The 10,068-nt window shown below is 42.4% G+C and overlaps 1 long non-coding RNA gene across 1 annotated transcript; it reads right to left on the bottom strand.

Moving 5' to 3' along the window:
• Window positions 1-707: 707 nt before the first annotated feature.
• On the bottom strand, window positions 708-9,782 carry LOC118894888. The gene is made up of 3 exons (XR_005019778.1): window positions 9,641-9,782; window positions 8,037-8,051; window positions 708-717 (listed from the first exon to the last, which is right to left on the bottom strand). It is a non-coding gene; the product is annotated as an uncharacterized LOC118894888 (long non-coding RNA).
• Between the last annotated feature and the right edge of the window lie 286 nt (window positions 9,783-10,068).

Below are 10,068 nucleotides of genomic sequence, written 5' to 3'. Positions count from 1 at the left end.
CTCCCTCCCGGCTAGCCGAGGCGCACTAGCCCCCTTCAGGCTGTGTTCACGCCGCCAACCCCAGTCCTCTCCCTGCGATCCGACCGAAGCCCGAGCCTCAGCTCCCAGCCCCGGGGTGAGCAGACAAGCCTCTCGGGCTGGTGAGTGCTGGTCGGCACTGATCCCCTGTGCGGGAATCTCTCCGCTTTGCCCTCCGCACCCCTGTGGCTGCGCTCTCCTCTGTGGCTCCGAAGCTTCCCCCCCATCACCCCCCGTCTCTGCCAGTGAAGGGGCTTCCTAGTGTGTGGACACCTTTCCTCCTTCACAGCTCCCTCCCACTGGTGCAGGTCCCGTCCCTCTTCTTTGTCTCTGTTTTTTCTTTTTTCTTTTGCCCTACCCAGGTACGTGGAGAGTTTCTTGCCTTTTGGGAAGTCTGAGGTCTTCTCCCAGCGTTCAGTAGGTGTTCTGCAGGAGTTGTTCCACATGTAGTTGTATTTCTGATATATTTGTGGGGAGGAAGGTGATCTCCACATCTTATTCCTCCACCATCTTGAAGGTCTCCCACCCCTTTTTTAAAAAATTGTATCTATATGAGAAGATGGATGTTAACTGAATCTATTTTGATAATCATTTCACAATATGTGTAAATCAAACCATCCTGCGGTACTTCTTAAACTTATACAGTGATGTCTGTCAATTATTTCTCAATAAAACAAAAAAAGTTAACTGTTTGCTCTTCTTGTATTTCAGAGTGGGTTTATTATATGAGTCAATGAATATAATGGGTTTAATTAAACACAGGACTTAACACATAGTAATGACTCAAAAATGGTAATGGTGGTGGTTGTTGCTTTTGGCTTGATTGCATTAGGGAATATTTGTTTATTGTCAGCACCTATTACGATCCTTCCTAGGTGACTAGAAAGCCTGAAAGGTTTACTAGGCACATATGAAAATGTGGGTTTGAGAGGAGAATGTGGTAGTGGTACCCCATCTGTAGGGGGAGGCAGTGTCTTCCTCTCCCTGTTCCCTATCTTCATCGTTTCTTGCTTCAACAGCAAGAGGGCCAATGCCAAGAGGATGGACATCATGGTGATTAACAATGCATTTGTAGTACCTTATCTGGGTTAAAGAACAAAAACATGACTTTTTTGCCCACTCTTTAACTTGTCCCTAATACATTCTTCCTTTTTCACTATTAAAGCGAGTCTTTCTCAGGCACTGTTCTGAACTACTTCCAGAGACTAGATGCCATTCTTTTGAAGTCATAGGATAGGAGACCGCTTGACAGCCTTAAAAGTCTTAAAAAAATTATTGTGTTTGACCTGCATCACCCAGGAGGACCACGGCTGACATACATCCTCTTTGCTCAACAGAGCTGTAAAAAAAAATAAGTTCCAAAGTTTGCTTTTCAGAGTTTCACCCTCAGTGTGGAAAAACTATAAAGCTGGGCCCCAGAAAGACTTTCTCTTTGGCTGAAAAGAACTGTCAAGAAAGTTGCCCAACAATCCCCAGAACTCAAATTTATCTGTCAAAGAGTGGACTGCTTTTCAAAAGAGAGAGAAGTCACTAAAATAAGAGGCAACTTCCCTTCCACGAAACAGAAAATAACAGAGAAACAAAAGAAGATTTAGAGGATAAGTAAAGGAAATACTAAATTATATTGAAAAATGAAAGTAAGAACTTAACAAATTCATTACCAGAAATTTGGCAAGAGCTAAAACAATGATGTTTAGATAAATTCATGGATATGAGAACCATAAGGAATCATCAACTTCAGAGGTCTTGGAGCTGTTCAGAAAATCTAAAATACATGTCACAAACATCCAGCACACCCTACCACAAAAGGTCCTTTTGTGATTCCTTCAGAATTGTAATTCATCCCAGATTGATCCCTGTGTTGCATTTGTTTTTTCTTGGACACAAAAAAGAATAAGAGAGAAGAATGAAAGGCTTATTTTTAAAATGCTTTATCTCAAGCATAACTACTTTCAGCACCAAGGTGTTGATCTGAGGGGCAATCTGAATGAAAGTTGCCTTTGTTCAGTCTCCATGATCACTGCAAGCTTTATGATCAAAATTAGAAACAACTGAAACATGAGAACCGTGTTCCGATGTACAGCTAGCTCTTGCTCACAGAAAACAAAACATTACTGGAGGCCTTCAGGGATTTTCTTTGGTTCACTCTGCAGATGAAAGGCTGAAAACAGAGCTGTCTAGAAGGCTTAGAAAACAAACTTATGGTTACGGAAGGGGAAAGGTGGGGGGAGGGATAAATTATGAGTTTGGGATTAACACACACATACTACTATATATAAAATAGATAACCAAATAGGACCTACTGTAGAGCACAGGGAACTCTACTCAATACTCTGTAATAACCTATATGAGAAAAGAATCTGAAAAAGAATGGATAGATGTATAACTGAATCACTTTGCTGTATACCTGAAACATTGTAAATCAACTATACTCCAATATAAAATAAAAATTAAATTTAAAAAATAAGCCAGAAATAAAGGAAAAAAAAGGAAAGAAAGCTAAGGAGGGAGAGAATAAAAGGAGGAAAGAAAGAAGAAAACCACTGGGAAACTGTGCCTGAGATAGTCTCTTGTCAACTCCTGTTGTAGGGCGATCTTGGAAGGAAAAATGAGTTTTAGGACCTACCGCACACCCCGCACATCCCCTTGGAGACATCTCTCCACATTGAAACCCAAGGACTGAGTCAAGGGACCCCAGGCGCAGCAGGTTATGGAAAGCACATCCCAAGTGTTCTGAATGTTCTTGTGGAAATTTCGGGACCACATCCACACTTTTCTTCAGCATTTTCCAGGTCTGATACTTCTCCAAGTAATTAGAAAACCATCTGTTAAACCCTGATCATGTCTTACATCAAAACTGAATTGAAAAGAATAACATCACTGTCTTCCCTTTTTGAGATGACAGAGGACGTGAGCGTTGAATCTGTGGCTTGTTTGCATTGGATTCCCAGCAGGTAGCCAAATGTGTTCAACAAATGCCCTGGAACACTTATTTTCTCCTTTCAACCAGGAGAGATGAAAATTGTCCATTAATTTGTCCCATAATTCACAAAACTGGCAGCTAATTAGATGTTTTCTGGATCCATGATGATTCGTAGGACTTTTAAATTTTTTATAAATATTTTATGAATAATCAAGTTGCAGAGTAAGAAGCAAAATAACCAATATACATACGAAAATTGTTGAGCCTCATTTATAATCAAAGAAATGGAAATGAAGACATTGGGAGAGCATCCTTCTTATAAAATTGATAAAATTGGTGAGGATCAAAGACAATAGTCATGTTCATACACTGCTGACGACAGTGCGAAGTGGTACAAGTTTTCTGTGGGGAGGAGGAGGATTTGGCAAAATTTATCAAATGCTGTAAAAATTCACATACCCCTTAGTTCCAAAGTTCCACTCCATGACTGTATTCTAAGAAAATAATGGATGTGCACAAGCATTCGACTTCAAGAACATTCAGCAGAGTATTTTTTATAATAGTGAAAAAGCAGAACCTAAAACTTTTAAACTGTATCAATTAAGCAAAATATTGTATATCCATATAAGAGAATGCCATTTTGCTATTGAAAATTACATTGAAGGTTTTTTTTTTTATTATTGTTTCAAAGACATACTTGTAGCATATTTTGGTTAAAAAGGAGTTTACAAAAATGATGACTTTATTTTTGGTAAAAGCAAAGTGTTAAAGGTGATAAGGTAGATAGGGTTTTGATGGTATTAAGTACTAATTGGGCCAGGGAACACAAGAATGCCTGGCTTTTGCCCTGCCAAATTTCCCTGTTTCTTTCAGTTTTCTCAAAGAAGAGAAACGCAGGGAACAAATCCAAATAGTAAACAGAGTACCAGCTTATTAGCTGGGTCAGTGCCTGAGAGGTCCGTGAGATTTCTTAGCTAAAGGTGAAGGGGGTACCTATATGGTTCTTCTGTCTCCCCACCACAGCCAAAAGCAGGGACTCTACTTAGGCACGCATACAGAGAGAGGAAGGAAAGCCAGGCCTGAGTAAGTTATTGATCTCATTGCATAGAATGAGAAGAGTCAATGAAAGTAAACTACCAAGGCACCAACTTTTCATCAGTCACCAGGCCCACTAGTAAACACAGCCTAATGAATGCCATAGAATTCCATCAATAACAGTAGCAGATTTCCTTCCCTGGGGTCATGAGGCAGGGTGGGGAGGGAGGTATGCTTACAGGTCAGCTGAAAGACCCAGAACCACAAGGTCCTGCCCGCACTGCACCATTTCAGCAATCTGCTGCTGCCTACCAAATTGCTCCAAACCCAGCGGTTTACGACACGGTTCTGCGGGTTGGCCAGGCTCTGACATGCTGCTCCGCCCCGTGTGGGATAGCTGAGTTGAGTCACGCAGCTGCATTCAGCTGGGTGTTTGGCTGGTGCCAGAACCTCGCAGCTGGAATCTCACACTCCATTGTCACTCCTCACTCCGTAGTGTTACCTGAATCTCTTTGTGCACGGTGACCGGCTTTAAAGAAAGAGTGTTCTAAGAAAATAAGCCCTGTCCTAAAAAGGTACCCAGGATTCGTCGTAATCAGGTATGGCAAGACACTCAGACACAGAAATGATTGTCATGAAGGAAGACGTGTATACTCAAGATCCCGAGAGCCAGGGGCAGGGGGCACATTGACTTGGTGTGTGAGAGTCAGATAAAGGAGCTGGTTGGAGGTGTGGGCTCTGGATTGGTTGGTTTATACATCAAAGTTGTTCTCACAGGGAAGTCATTTACAATCTCTAGGAATCAGAGAGCCTGGGAAGGTCAGTGTCTCCAGGATCAAGGCCCCAAATGCCAGCGCATCAAGAATACAGAGAAGAAGAAAATATAGTCCATACAAGCCCCAGTATGCAAGCTCTTGCCAAGCCTCTGCTTCCATCATGTTTGCTAAGATCCCATTGACAAAAGCCAATCACACGATCAAAGCAAGAGATAATATAGGAGAGAAGTAAACAAGGGCATGGATTTGGGAGATATTACCCATTGAGGGCCATCAATGTCATAGTTACTTCATGAATATTGCTGAATGAAAGGATATTTGCCAAAGTCAACACTGGTCATCCTTTGAGTCTAGAGTTATATATTTTGTTCTTTTATTCTATTTTGTCCTTTTCACCCTATAAAATTTCTTATTTTCAACGATGAACATGCATTATTTTTGTAATAAGAGCAAAGCCAAAGTTAATCAATTACATAAATACTACTGTCTTAGATCAGATTCCCTAGAAGCAGAACCTAACCTGAGGATTCTTGTGCAAGTGATTTAGTGCTGCCATGAGAAAACCAACCCGAGGGAAGTGAGAAAAGCAGAAGAGGACCAGAGAAGGAGCTGAGCAAGAGTGTGATCTCAGGTGAGGTCGAGTAAGGAGCGCTACAGGATGACCAGCACCATTGGGCCAGCTCACCTTGAGGCGATGGGATCAGGTGTTTGTACCTCATTTAGTCATCATCTGTGGCTACCCCTGGGGAAGAGGGTATAACCTCTCAGACCTCTCCTGGAAATAGAAGTCCCACAGTGGGGAGCAAGTCTCTGGGGAAGGACGCAGCTTTCAGCCCTTATGAGGCAAGCTCCGAGCCGCTGGGGGATAGGTGTACCCCATCTATAAAGGAGACCACTATCATCTACTACAGCTACTCTAGCTTGTTCCACAGGGTGATCTGGATCTTCTCACATGAGTGCCTCTGAACCCCACCACAGAGTCCAAATAAGCCCTCTAAACAGAGAAGAGACATCAAGTATTGTATACAGATGAATGGATGTTAAGTATGTGGAACTCAGAATTTCTCTGTTATGTATATACTATGAATCCTTTATGACTTCAGAGAGTGGGATTCTAGGGAACCCACCAGGATATTATAGATAAAACATCACTCTTTTCTCTTGGAATAGCTGTGACTCTGATGATAAGGCAGATTTTGCCAAACACTTCCCCCATATTTTTTTCCTCTGGGCTGAAATCATGCATGAGAAATTCCAAAAGGGATCATTTTTTTCTAAAGGTTACAGGCCTAAATTATAAACTCAAGTCAATAAGTTAGATGTCTAAAAATTCTAAAAATAGGGGTGGATAATAAGAGTGTTTTCTCAACCAAAACCACAAACTTCCCTCTGCTGCACTCAGAGAAAGCAGGAGAAACTCATCTTTCTCCCCAAGTGGAAACACGGGAAAGAGAAATCTACCAGATGCTTTGGATTTTGTGCACTGGCAATGTATTTCCATCAATCTCATTTATTTTTGCTCGAAGTCTTATTTTCAGGCCATTACATTCAAATACTGAATCAGGCCATATCCACAAAGATGCTCTGGGAGAAGGAAATGGCCGTTTATTAGCAGGCATGCTTGTTTTCTGGTTTTTACCATCGGTGATAACATGAAACTGAAGGAGGGAGAAGTGATGGCTCATAGAATCTTCAGTAAGCAATTTTTCTTTTTTTTCTTGCGGGATCTTAGTTCCCTGACCAGCGATCGAACCGTGCCCCCTGCAGTGGAATCGGGGATTCTTAACCACTGGACCGCCAGGGAAGTCCCTTAAGTAAGCATTTGGATAGAGGTTCCTGGAAACATGGAGCATCTGGAAGTCTCTGCTAGGTGAGCTATGGACAGAACAGAGAATGGCCTTGTCGAAAGGGCTCCAGATTCACCAAATTGAGAGGTAGACAATAAAAATGAGACAAAGGGTTCCAGCACTGCCATGGTCCAAGTGAGATGGAGCGTGAGACCAAAGTACTGCCACCCAGCTTCTTCCCAAACTCCACTTGCCTTCAACAACTAACCTATATGACCAGCCAGAAAGAAAATAATTGAGGCCAGTAATTTACAAAATTAAATTAAAAAGAAATGGGCACATAGCTATACAGCTGGCTAGAAAGATAGCCAAAACTGTAATCCAGAAGTATCAATATAATGATCTTTCCAAAACATTGTTCAACCACTGATTAAGTAGAATTTTATTCTTTTCAACATAATGAATAGGTTTTACACATTTTTAGAATTTTTTCATATACATAAAGCCACAGAAAATAAATCAATCGATCTTTTTACTCATGATATTTCTTGTTTGGGATTTGGACAGTTCAACTGCTTTAATTTTCTCATGGAAGATTAGCATGGAGGCACACAGATAGCAAACTAGTCTTCTGTTTCCAAACTTCTCATTCTAGTTCTTTCTCAATTTCTCCCCTCTCTCTCCCTCTCTCATTCTTTCTCCCTCTTTTCCTCCTTCCCGCTATCCTCATCTCCACTCCAATAAAAAGTTTGACAGATCCGTCCCTTCCCCTTCTCACAGGGGCTCACTACAGGCCATCTGGTCGTGTGATCTATGGTCACCTCTCTGGGAGACTCTGCAGGTTAACAACAGTCCTTTGAAGAAGCCAGTGGCTCTTCCCAGTCCTGGGAAGTTGAAGGAGTGAGCACCACATGCTAACACTTCCTCCCCCTGAGAAGCTGGCTTTGGAAGGAGAGGGAGATCAGCAGGGCTTCTCTGATGCTGGCCTGCAAGTGACTCCACCTGGCAGGGGTCGAGGAAGGAAGAGCAATCACAGCCCTTGGGGACCCTCCCCTGGGTGTTGCCCATCTTCCAGTGGCAGGACACAGCAGCTGCCAGTGGACAGGATGAAGAACACTTTAGAGATTCCACTCCCAAACCAGAAGTCTCAAGCTAGTTCTAGTTACTTCACTTGGAATATATTAGGCGAAGCCCCATGAAATTGCCAATAGTCAACTGCTTTGACCTAAAAAAATGGTCAAACCGAATCTCACATGTGTCCACCTAATCTATCCTGCATGACGTCTCTGAATGACAAGGAAATTGTGGCAGTAAAAGAAAACCTTTGGAGGGACTCCATTCATCACGTCGACTGCATCACTCCCATGCTCAAGAATATTCAGTGGAATCCCCATTAACCCCACGATAAAGTTCACATCCATCACCATGGCACAAAGCCCTCTTCAAGGGCTTCAGCCCACCTATCGATAGTATTCATTCCTACTTCCCAGTACCCACCCAATCTGTCTTTACCTTTCCAAACCTTTCTCTCCCTCCACCTCTTGAAGTTCAGTGTAAGTCATAAGTGTTTGCAAAGTTTCCAACTTGCCTCCAATTCTTTTACACATTCAACATAACTCGTCTTCCAAAAAGCAAAGGATAACAGACAGAAGAACTATAATCAAAGCATGATGATGAACTTGACCTTCTTTTGCAGAGCTTGAATAGTTATTTGAAATTGACCTCACAAATTCAAAAGACAATTCTGAGTTTCTGTTGAAACAATAATACATTACTTGCTCTTCAACCAATAAAAAGAGAGAGATGACAGGATAAGCCTCAGTCCATGGGACTCTTCCATGGGGTTGAGGAAACTGACAATTGTGCATCTTCCAGGACAATACCACCCAGAATTCCTGGGAAGAAAAAATAAATGTTTTCTCAGTAGCTTAGGTAGGGGCACTCATGTTGGATCTTCCTTCAGGAGTTCCTCAGGTGATTGGATTCACAGAAAATTGGCCTTTCTGGCACCATATTCTTCCATAAAAGTGATGGACCATCTGAATCATGAGAAGTCGGAACCCAAAGGACCCTCTTGCTAACACTCACACTAGGAGGTTACTGGGCTGGTTAGGAACTGCAAACATGTCCATTACAGAGGCAAGTGTTCTTGATTGGATCTCTTCCCTGAGATTCTACAGACCATATTTCCTTTGTCATACTCCAACCCTGACAATGGGCATGTGATTTATTTTCTGGCACATTGCTAATGAGAACCTTGTTTTATCAGAATTTCTACCCCTTCCTCTTTGCACCTCTCTTCTCTTACTTTTTTCTAGTAAACACGTTTCTTTTAACTTTCAGATAGGTTGAATCGGGGGTTGATGAAAGCCTATTTTAGTTTGGGTTCCCCCAGCCACATGATTCATGCCCCCCAAGACATGGATTCGTGTGAAAGTAGTTTTTCTGGAAGGCAATGCCAACAAATACGTGCAGGGGACTGGGAAAGTGAGCTAGGTAGGAAAAGGAGCCAAAGGTTCAATGTCAATCAAGTTACCCCTGAGGGCAACTGGAGCTTACACAGCTGAGGTGTTCTGAGAGCCAGTGTAGGACACATGCTTCAGAGTTTTCTCAGCTGAGGGGTACCAGGGAACCACAATATATATACTTACCCCCTCCGTCATTGGGGGAGAGCTGCTGAGGAGTGGGGGAGTGGTGAAGTCCACAAATGTCCGATCATCTGTCAGGTGTGCAAAGGGAGTTTTGGGTCAGAGAGAGATGTCAGGCAAAGTAAACGCTGGCAGTTGGAAGGTAAGGGGGTGAGAAACAAGAACTTGGGGGAGGGGTGCTGACGGCGTCTGCTACAAAGCTAAAACTCAATTAAAGAAGAAAAGAGCTTTTTTTTTTTTTTCCGGTAAGCAGCCTGAGATGACCTCTAAAAATGATCCACTATTCGCTCAACCCAGAAAACCTCAAAGCAAGTCAAGAGGTTCAAACCTTTGTGTTCACTTTAAGAACACTCGTGAAACTGCCCAGGCCATTAAGGGTATGCATATCTGAAAAAACCACCAAGTATCTGAAGGATGTCACTTTAGAAGTAATGTGTGCCATTCCATCATTACAATGGTGGAGTTGGTAGGTGTGCCCAGGCCAAACAGTGGGGCTGGATGCAGGGTCGGTGGCCCAAAAAGAGTGCTGAATTTTTACTTCACATGCTCAAAAATGCAGAGAGTAATGCTGAACTTAAGGGCTTAGATGTAGATTCTCTGGTCACTGAGCACATGCAGGCGAACAGAGCCCCCAAGATGTGGCGCAGGACTTACAGAGCTCATGGCTGGATCAACCCATACGTGAGCTCTCCCTGCCACATTGAGATGATCCTTACTGAAAAAGAACAGATTGTTCCTAAACCAGAAGAGGAGGTTGCCCAGAAGAAAAAGATATCCCAGAAGAAACTGAAGAAATAAAAACTTATGGCCTGGGAATAAATGCCGCAAAAATTAAATGCAAATAAAAGTAAAAAAAAAAAAAAAGAAGAAGAAGAAGAAGA

The sequence above is a fragment of the Balaenoptera musculus genome, chromosome 4 (genome assembly GCF_009873245.2).
Source record: "Balaenoptera musculus isolate JJ_BM4_2016_0621 chromosome 4, mBalMus1.pri.v3, whole genome shotgun sequence".
Classification (NCBI taxonomy): Eukaryota; Metazoa; Chordata; class Mammalia; order Artiodactyla; family Balaenopteridae; genus Balaenoptera; species Balaenoptera musculus.
Note: the sequence above shows the minus strand (reverse complement) of the source record. Positions and strands in the feature narration are given on the sequence as shown.